The sequence below is a fragment of the Tursiops truncatus genome, chromosome X, assembly GCF_011762595.2.
Source record: "Tursiops truncatus isolate mTurTru1 chromosome X, mTurTru1.mat.Y, whole genome shotgun sequence".
Classification (NCBI taxonomy): domain Eukaryota; kingdom Metazoa; phylum Chordata; class Mammalia; order Artiodactyla; family Delphinidae; genus Tursiops; species Tursiops truncatus.
In genome coordinates, this window is record NC_047055.1 from 15561493 (window position 1) to 15572867 (window position 11375).

Sequence of the window (11375 nt, forward strand, 5' to 3'; positions counted from 1 at the left end):
TTTATTGCTTCTGTATTATTGTTTTGCCTTGGTTTTTCTATGTATATGTAGCATTTGGACTGGTGGTGTATGAAGTGAACATTTAGTCCATAGGATTTTGAATTTCATAGAATCACAGCAATTCTACAGAAGCCATAAACTTCACCTGGAGGACTTCGGCTCAAGGAGTGGCCCTGTGACATCAGCTATTTGTCATTTGACCAGAAATTGACTTTGGGTACAAATGTACTATATTTGTATTCCATAGGGTGGAAGGCAGTGTCTCAGGCCGATTGGTCTCTCCAGAAGGCCCCTTTTCTCTGAGACTTTCCCACAACCTTCTGTTTTCTGTGAGACTGAGTTCCCTGGCCATAGCTACTTGGTTTGATACTTTTCATCTTATCCTAATTGGGCCAGCCATACTTTTGTTATATTTAGAGTTTGGGACTAGACCCCAAGAATGAGTGATAGCCTGCAAAGGCTCATGTGTAACCTTTCACTGCAGAGAATATGAAAAGACATACTGTTGAGTTTCCCTGAGAAGCCTCATTTCTGTGTCTTTAAAATGCATTTGTTGCTTAAGTTTCTTGCATTTTGTAAAATACTTGTGTACTTCTAATAAAATTCATTTGCTTCAGAAGATCTCACTTGTAGATTTTTATTATTCACGATGAACACCAGCATGATCAAGGAAGCTGTGGCTCTCTCATGTGCATTGTCACCTGAACCAGGGCAGAGCTCTAAGCTATAGAATCTGATGCATTAAGAACAGGAGCTGGTGGCAGGGGAATGGAGTCTCAAGGTCATGGTAGAAGTTCCCCCCTTTGTTAAGCTCTCCCCTTTATTTAGGGGAAGAATTCCCCTAAGGGCTATAGGTAATCTCATACCTCCCTGTGAGAAGTGATCCTTTCAGGCACTTCATGAAGGCCATAAATGCATATTTGGGGATGGTGGAGGAATCTTCCGATACTCCCAAAGTTAAGGCAGAGGTAGAGTGACCAGCATGGTTGTACAGAAGATCAGTTCAGAAGTCAGTAGGACCAAAACTAGAAGCATCAAGCACACAATTAATTCCTGGTGAAGCCTGCATTAGAATCTTGGTCCCTTGTGTCTGAGGCATCTTTCATTACACCACACCGCTAGGTCTTTTTTATTTTAACGTCTTTATTGGAGTATAATTGTTTTACAATGGTGTGTTAGTTTCTGCTGTATAACAAACCACTAGGTCTTATAAAGGCTTTGTAAGAGCAGAATTAAATTAGTTAAGTGGGTAGAAGAATTTTTTTTGCATTGTTCTTTAAACATATCAATACAGTTTCCAGTTCTAACTGGAATTAGACATGCAATTAACTAAAATTGGGCAGTCTGTTCTGCCTGTAGATATGCTGCGTGGTTGGGTAGTTTCTCTTCCTGGGATTTCATAAAGGTGTCAGCAACTCTGTTCTTGCCATCCAGTCTAGAGGGTCCCAAGCTGCAATGTCTCATTTCCTGCCTGAGAGGTTCATCAGTGTGTAGAGTTCAAATCACTTCTCTTTTCTCCAACTGCAGCTGGAACTTTATATCCCTTTTATTATCCTCTCATGTTACAGAATGTGTGTCACATAAGGCTGTGAGCCATTTCCCATTGGCCCTATTTCAGGACACTGGGTATGATTTTACCTGAGGCATTTGCGTTTAAACTTTACCAAACACCATGAAATCCCATTACCACTCTGATCTCTACATTCCCAGGCCTCACCTGAAGCGCATTCCGTGGAGGCGGGCCCAGGGCAGGGGTGGGCGGGGCCATGGGTGGTACCGGCGCCTGTACAGGCTTCGCCCTCAAGGCCAGATGATTGCCAGTGCGCAGGCGCAACATGGGGGACGAGCTAGGGCCGGAGGGGGCAGAGGAAGGGGGTGTGGGGAAGGGGCGGGGCTAACGGCCCCTGGTGGAGGAGGGGGGGGGGTCAGAAGCGGGGGGCGGGGCCTAGGTTTCATAAGGCGGGCGGTGGGTGAGGGGCAGGGAACAGGGGAGGAGCCCAGGACTGTGTCTTATATGATGGGGGCGGGGCCCGCTGCGCTTGGGGCGGGGAGGACCAAGTACTCTGGAGCTGAGGAGTCAGCCAGGGGCCCATCGTCCCTGCCCTGCCCTGCCCGCCACTCACTTGCCCTTCCGAGTTCCTTGGCCGACCCTCAGTCTCTGGACGCGCCTTGAGTGAGGTTCTGTGAAGCATTTTCCTGCTTATTCATGCATCTCTCAGCCAGAGATTATTGGCACCTAGGCTGCAGGTGTTGCCAGCAACATTAATGGGGAAGCCCCAATATTAGCCAGTGTAATCCAGAACAGCATGTTCTAAGAGTGCACCATGACCAGGGAATGTAAGGAAGGTTAGATGTTAAGAAATATCTTAGGGCTTCCCTGGTGGCCCAGTGATTAAGAATCCGCCGGCCAATGCAGGGGACACGGGTTCGAGCCCTGGTCTGGGAAGATCCCACATGCTGCAGAGCAACTAAGCCCGTGCACCACAACTACTGAGCCTGCGCTTTAGAGCCCACGAGCCGCAACTCTTGAAGCCCGTGTGCCACAACTACTGAAGGCCAGGCACCTAGAGCCCGTGCTCTGCAACAAGAGAAGCCGTCGCAACTAGAGAAAGCCCGTGCACAGCAACGAAGACCCAACGCAGCCAAAAATAAATAAATAAATAAATTAATAATAATAAAAAAGGAAATCTCTTAATTCGCTATATTGAAAGACCAAAAGAAGATAAACATATGGTCATCTGCATCCATGTTGAAAAGATAAAAATGAGGGGTTATCTGATTTTACCTGAGGCATTTTGCTTTTAGTCTATTACTAATACCAGAAAATCGAATTACCACTCTGATCATTAAGTTACTTTCTCTAACATCATAATCACATATATGTGCATAATTCACTGTTTACTTAGGGCAATGACACTGCAATTCCTTTCATAAATCATGTGGTTTTATGAGATAATGCTGCAGGCCAACCCCTCTGGATGCCCACAATAGCTCGACCCAAAGAGGATGTGGCTCCTGTTGTTCCATATTAAAGTATTTCATTAATTCATGGGTTTGGAGTTGGAATTTTAGTTGAAGCCTTTTATATGTTGTTTCTATATTGGAACTTTTTTTTAATGTTGGGGGTAGGAGTTTATTAATTAATTAATTTATTTTTGCTGTGTTGTGTCTTTCGTTTCTGTGCGAGGGCTTTCTCTAGGTGTGGCAAGCGGGGGCCACTCTTCATTGCGGTGCGCAGGCCTGTCACTATAGTGGCCTGTCTTGTTGCGGAGCACAGGCTCCAGACGCACAGGCTCAGTAGTTGTGGCTCATGGGCCTAGTTGCTCCACGGCATGTGGGATCTTCCCAGACCAGGGCTCGAACCCGTGTCCCCTGCACTGGCAGGCAAACTCTCAACCACTGCGCCACCAGGGAAACCCTATATATTGGAACATCTTAGTTTCACTGATTTTATAAGTTTACTTTTTTAAATAAATAGATTTAGTATTCATGAAGGTTTTATACATTAAGACTATTTTTTTCCTTCCCAAATCTGCTCTCCCTCTGTCTTCCTCCCCTTGGTAAATGACAGTTCTTTTCTTCCTATTGCTTAGGCCAAACACCTTGGTGTCGTCCTTGACACCTCTGTTTCTTTCATGTCCCACATTAACTCCATCAGCAAATCTTCAGCTCTACCGTCAACATACAACCAAAGGGGTGCACATTCAGGGACAGGAGGAATTGCTGTGGCCTTCTTTTCAGTCAGTCTCCCACAGTCTGTATATGGAAGTATGAACCAATGCCTAGAGCAGAGTCTTACAAACAGAATATGAACTCATAAAAAAACATGAGGGAATATATAGAAACAAAGTCTGTATGTAAGGTATGAACTTACTCAAGGTGTATGAATCCCTTCTAATCCACTGGCGTGAACATCGAATCAAAAATGGGTGTAAAGGAAACATCTGTGGATTTGCAAGGGGTTGGAATTTCAGCTCAGCCTTCTCTCTTCATACCCTAAGAGGAATAGAAAATAAAGGGAATCTCCTTTCTACCTCTAGGAGAGTGGAAGAGAAAATAAACATCTAGCCCATAACTTGAATGTTGTGCAAAATTCAGATGCAGGATTAGAGTTTTAGACTACTGTCTGGAATCAATAAAACTTTGTGATTGATGGAAGAAATTTTCACAATTGGGGTATGGGGAAGCCATTCTGGCTCATATGTGATTTGGCTTGAACTTTATGCCAACTAGAACAGCCTATTTTATGACCTGTTTATCATGCATTGTACATTTGCTTTAGCCATTAAGAAAAGAATTCATTATCCAGAAGTAAAGTATGTCCACTTTGAAGATGGGGTAAATGCCACCCCGCTCCTATGATGCTCATGCTAGTACTCCTTTTTTTCTTTAAACATCTTTATTGGAGTATAATTGCTTTACAATGGTGTGTTAGTTTCTGCTTTATAACGAAGTGAATCAGTTATACATATTCATATGTCCCCATATCTCTTTCCTCTTGCATCTCTCTCCCTCAAACCCTCCCTATCCCACCCCTCCAAGTGGTCACAAAGCACCGAGCTGATCTCCCTGTGCTATGCGGCTGCTTCCCACAGCTATCTATTTTACGTTTGGTAGTGTATATATGTCCAGGCCACTCTCTCACTTTGTCACAGCTTACCCTTCCCCCTCCCCATATCCTCAAGGTCTGTATCTTTATTCCCGTCTTGCCCCTAGGTTCTTCATGACCATTTTTTTTTTTTTTAGATTCCATATATATGCATTAGCATACGGTATTTGTTTTTCTCTTTCTGACTTACTTCACTCTGTATGACAGACTCTAGGTCCATCCACCTCACTACAAATAACTCAATTTCGTTTCTTTTTATGGCTGAGTAATATTCCATTGTATATATGTGCCACACCTTCTTTATCCATTCATCTGATGATGGACACTTAGGTTGTTTCCATCTCTGGGCTATTGTAAATAGAGCTGCAATGAACGTTTTGGTACATGACTCTTTTTGAATTATGGTTTTCTCAGGGTATATGCCCAGTAGTGGGATTGCTGGGTCATATGGTAGTTCTATTTTTAGTTTTTTAAGGAACCTCCATACTGTTCTCCATAGTGGCTGTACCAATTTACATTCCCACCAACAGTGCAAGGGGGCTCCCTTTTCTCCACACCCTCTCCAGCATTTATTGTTTGTAGATTTTTTTGATGATGGCCATTCTGACCGGTGTGAGATGATATCTCATCGTAGTTTTGATTTGCATTTCTCTAATGATTAATGATGTTGAGCATTCTTTCATGTGTTTGTTGGCAATCTGTATATCTTCTTTGGAGAAATGTCTATTTAGGTCTTCTGCCCATTTTTGGATTGGGTTATTTGTTGTTTTGATATTGAGCTGCATGAGCTGCTTGTAAATTTTGGAGATTAATCCTTTGTCAGTTGTTTCATTCATGCTAGTACTCCTTTAAAGATAAGGTTCACTTCCCAGATACCAAGGTCATGCTGACTCACTGCGTATGTGCTAATCTGTCCCTTTTGAAATCTTGAAGGAATGTACCCCTGTCATGTTTGTGTTTGATGGTTGTTCTTTGTTCTGAAAAGATATAAAACTGTGATGAAAACCATGCTTCTCCAGAGCAGCTTCTCAGAGTTAGTGATAAGCTGTTCCCTAGGCTATAGTCCTCGGTTTGGTTCAAATAAAACTCTTTTCTCTTTCTATTCCTGTTATAGATTGTTTATTGATTATTTATGTTGACATGATGATAAATAAGGCATGGCTTGGCACCATTTGGGTTAGAAGTGGCAATGCGATATTAATTAGCGTTCTGAGCAGGTTCAGAATATTGGTTCTTGTTTTGGTTCCAGTGTTAATAAAAAGGACAACACCCCCCCAAAGTGTTGGTCATCACAGTAATACTTAGGATATAGACTCAGAGTGGCCTTGGCTACCTTCTAGTTCTGTAGCCTGACTTGGGTAACCCCACCCCCCCACCCCAAATTAATCTGTTGAAGCCCTAACTCCAACGTGATTGTATTTGAAGATAGGGAGTTTTGGAGATAATTACATTTAAAAGAGTGAGGTCATGAGGGTGGAGTCCTAATCCAATAGGATTGGTGGCCTTGTAAGAAGAGGAAAAAAGAGAGAGACCTCTTCCTGCCCACACACATAGAAGAAAGGCCATGTGAGAACACAGGGAGAAGGCAGTCATCTGCTGGCACCTTGATCTTGGACTTACCAGCCTCCAGACCTGTGAGAAATCGATTACTGTAGCTTAAGCTATCCACTCCATGGTATTATGTTTTTACAACATGAGCTGACTAAGACACCTAATCTAGGGTTTTCCTAACTGATCTAGGAAATGCTAGTGTGCCTGGACCGTTAGAAGGTGTTGGTTCTATGGTCAGACACTTTGGAGGATGTTGCATAATATTAACGTCTCTTGGAAATCCACAATGTACATTAGACTATTAAAGGCTTTCAGAGCCCTAGAGTGAGAAAACCTGTTTACCATTGTTGGAGGAGCACCTTTTTATGTCTACATCACAGATTCCTTACACGGGGTCTTTGGAAGCACCAATGGATTGATTTTTGTTTTGTTTTGTTCTGTTTTGTTTTGCGGTACGCGGGCCTCTCACTGTTGTGGCCTCTCCCGTTGCGGAGCACAGGCTCAGGACGCGCAGGCCCAGCGGCCATGGCTCACGGGCCCAGCCGCTCCGCGGCATGTGGGATCCTCCCAGACCGGGGCACGAACCCGTGTCCCCTGCATCGGCAGGTGGACTCTCAACCACTGCGCCACCAGGGAAGCCCGGATTGTTTTTGTTTTATGCACATGTCCAGGCCTTGACTCTACTTGCTCCACACCTACTGAACCAGAATATCTAGGGGTGAAGCACGGGCATATATATTTTTTCAAAGATCGTATAGATAATTCTGGTGAGTGCCTCTAATTATGAATGACTAAAGGTATACAAATTTTTGTGGAGTTGAATTTAGGAACTACTGATCTAGGACAACACCCTCGTTTTATAGGCAAGGAGATTAACATCCCTGTAGGGAAAATGACTTGCTCAAGTGTGAGCGCAGAGCAAATATTTGAACCGTTTTTCCTCCGCTATAAATAACCCCTAGGTGGCAGTCTATGCCTTGGTTTTAGTCTGTGCCTGCACAGGCAGAGAAGTTGAAGGATTACTGAATGAATTTGAGCCTTGAAATGAAACCGTTAGTCAGTCAAGTGAGTGTCATGAACCAGTGCCTTGGACCAAGCAGTTCCTGGGCTGTTTTTGTGTATTTCTCACAGGCCAGGTCTCCGACCTAAGAAGAAGAGAACTGAGGGAAGGTGAAGTCTAGATTGGGAAGGGAGAGGTGAGGGGGCAGCAGTACCTTTCCCATAGAGCCTACTGTGGCCAAGAAGCCAACGACTCTGCCCACAGTACCAGATCCTGAATCCTGAGATGGGCAGAAGTGTATGTCAGGCTGAGACAACTGGTTTTCCCAAGCCACCCCTCTGTTGATATATTCTTTGAGAAGGAATAGTTTAAAAAATATATCTGATGATGGGCCTTTTAGAGAGATGCCTCTTGAAATTCTATCATTTAGAGAACCTTTTCTGTTATCCCTATTGTTCTTCAGTAGCATCCTAAAATATCTTAAGAGTTTCAGACTCTCCCAGGCCAATACTAGGGTTCTAGTCTTGTATCTGCTACTAACTTCCAAAGTGACCTTAGGCAAATCACCTCCCCTTCCTCAGCCTCAGTTTCACCATCTAATTTATTTGTATTAAACTCCTTCAATAAATCAGTGACAATCTGGGTGATGGCTAATACCCAACTTCAGTGACTCTAATAATTTGTATTGGGCAAGATACAGCATCACAGATACACACACACACACAGAGGAAACGGCACGTGTGCCTTTCAAATACCTGTTACACACTTAGTAAGAGCTTCCTTTTATCCTCTCCATGAGGTGGCCCTCCCCCTCTACACACAAGCACAAAGGTCCATGGAACAGAACAGATGGCAATTATTGAATCATATTGTGTCATCAAGGGAGAAGCCCAGAGGTATAGCAGGCTCCAGACACAGAGCTCCAGTTCCACTTCTTTGTGATTCCCTTGGATCTGTTATCCTCCATGATTTGGCTTGTCAGGCTCTTGGCAAGGTGGCTTGGGAACAGCAGTTCCCAGGGGTCACATCGAAATCTAAGAATTTCCACAGGGAAAACAAAGGACCATCCCTCTGTGCATTTACTTCTTAGGAGAGAGGAAACCCTTCTTAGAAGCACCCGAGTGCACTTTTCACCTTTCACTGGTCCTGATTGGATCATATTCCCTTTTTTTTTTTCATTCGCTGACAAAGGGAATGATAGAACCCTGATTAGCTTGCACTAATCTTTGTGGGGGGAAAGGACTACTGAAGTCAACTGCTTCTTAACCCTCCTTCCTCCGGAAGTTGAAAAGACAAAATGCTTATAGTGCAAAGATAGGGTCATTTCTAATCCGTTGAGAAGGATTAAATGGTCATTTTCATGATACGATTCAATAATTGCTGTCTGTTCTATTCCATGGGCCCTGTGTGTTTGTGTGTAGTGGGGGAGGGCCACCTCATGGAGAGGATAATAGTTACCATCCAAAGGTGTTGTCATCCTTCTAAATTGACTTAAGGTATATTATCCAGGGATGGCAAGTGAGATGCAGTGTCAGTCAAGGAATAGAGTTAAATAGAATGAGTGGTAGGCATTCATGAATTTTATTCACAGTGGTGAGTTCAGGCAGCAGGCTGTGACTCTGTTTTCTCGGTTGTCTAATGCAAACCTGGACCAGATGCTAGCCTGTGACATATGGCATTGAGTGGCTAGAAGCCCACCGGCATAATGTAGGGGAAGAAATTCAAAACTTCTGAACACAAGAGTACCCTATTGGATCTTATGAGCATCTACCCATTCACTCTCTAACTTTGCCCCTCCAAAGAAATTAAAGTGTCTGTCCTGTAACCCTTACCTCGAGAAATTAGTGGGTGAGGGAAGCATCAAAGCTTTCAAAAGCACTTCTACTGGCTATTCTCTCAAGACAGAGGATGCCACTGAGAAGTAGGTGCCATTGAAATGCACTCTCTGATTTGTAGCATGTTGGAGGGAGCCAGGTATAGGTGAGTCTAGGTGGTGGCAGTTAACATCAGTAGCAAGTGGATATTATTACCGTAACAGACATCTGGAGATCATCTGAAAGGTTGTTGTGGACTGAATTGTGCCCCCCCCAATTCATATGTTGAAGCCCTAACTCCCAATGTGACTATATTTGGAGAGAGGGTCTTTAAGGAGGTAACTAAGGTTAAATGAGGTCATAAGGGTGGGTCCCTATTCTGAGGATGGGAGTCCTTATAAGAAGAGGAAGAGACACTAGATCTCTCTCTCTACAAATGCATAAAAGAAAGGCCATGTGAGGGCACAAAGAGAAGGTGGCCATCTGCAAGCCAGGAAGACATCTCACCAGAAACCAACCCTGCTGGCATCTTGACCTTGGACTTCCATTCTCCAGCACTGTGAGAAAATAAATGTCTGCAGGTTAAGCCACCCAGTCTGTGGTATTTTGTTATGGCAGCCTGAGTGGACTAATACACATGGAGAGATCTCTGGCTATGGATAATTAACCTTGTAGTTCCCAGGAATTAAATCTACAGACAATCTACCAAGGCCTTAGTTGATCTGTAAAACCAAAAAGATTCTTGGGTCTGGCCAAGAGAGGTGCCTTGCATTTGAGTCGCCACACTAGCCTAACAGATAGAGGAATAGTTCATGTGCAGTTCCCAGGCATGAATTATTAATTACACACACCCAGAGTCCTTAGAATAGAGGATGGTCAGGTGAATCTGTTGTAACACTGTGAACCTTCCCTTTGGCCTTCCCTGCTAGGTGACACGGAGCAGGACCCCATGGTTCTTCCTCACCACGTCCGCCACCTGCCTTTTACCTGTGGAAAAACTTTAGCCAAAGAATAAGTTTAATCAGAGAAATGAGAAAATGCAGGAACAAAGGAAAACAGAGACCAAATAATAATAATTTAGTCATTAAGCAAAGTCAAGGACCTTTAGCTCTTCTTTAAGGGCTACAGATAATATTCTGAGCCGTCTCCTGTGAGCTGTCTTGTAGAGACTGAAACTCCCACCAGGTGGAAGAAGTTAACTACACGATGACCAGGCTGTAGCCATGACGTAAGCTGCCACAATTCCGAGAATTGGCCTCAAGGAAAAGGGGACAAACCCGACCCTGGAACTGAAGATTAACTGTACTTAAAACAATCAAAATGACACTGATCAGACCACTGCATGACCAATTTCCAGATGACTGTCAGAGTTGACTGTGCTGTTTCTGTATGTAGCCCCCTCCCTCCGTCTATAAAAGCTCTTGCCCGGGCTTCCCTGGTGGCGCAGTGGTTGAGGGTCCGCCTGCCGATGCAGGGGACACGGGTTCGTGCCCTGGTCCGGGAGGATCCCACATGCCGTGGAGCGGCTGGGCCCGTGAGCCAGAACCTCTTGCCCACTGGTTGTCAGTGAGGGGGGCAGAGTCACCCTTTGGACAGGAGTCTCCCCTCCCCACCCCGGTTGCCGGCCTCCAAAATAAAGCAAACTTTCCTTCCCACCAACCTTGACTCTTTATTGGCTTTTGAGCGGTGAGCAGCCGGACCCCAATTTTGGCTACAAAAGCCCCCGTAGCCGTTGACCTTGGCAACTTGCAAGGGAAAGCAGGACAGTCCCAAACCTTTCAGAGACTAATTGAAAACTGCCTTTAAGGCCGTGCTAGTGCCAAGGGACCCAGGACACCCCTGCAGTAGTACCTAGTGCAGAGTGGAGGGAGTGCTTAAGGAGGTTGGGGAAAATGGGGTTCTTCCCTGAGGCTGCTACTCAGGAGGCTCAGGGAGACCCTGATGCCCCTTCGCCGGGATTATTCTACCAGTTCCCAGGTACACTTAGTGTCAGGTAGTATCTGCACGTTACTTAGAGTGTGTACGTTTTGTTATTGTGGTTGATGTCCAGCCTCAAGGCATCCCGTCTCCCCTGACATAGCCGAGGACCCTCTCAGACAGGGACATTTGGGCCTCCGTTTAGAACCCACCAAACCAAGTCCCTAATCTCCTCTCCAGATGGAGTGTTTTGGGCTGGCAGCTGTCAGGGCTACCCTGACCTTCTGTTGCTTCCTCTAACCTCTGTGCTCCAACACATGCCATCAAGGAAACCACTGAAGTCATCTTCTGCACCTTCTGAGGGATGCAGAGAGAAGGCAGCGAGTGGGAGGTCGCCCCCATCCTTTGCTTCCGCATCCACCATATCATGGCCTCTGCTCATCCTGCTGGAACAGCGAGCGTCCTGAGTGCAGGAAATTTCCAG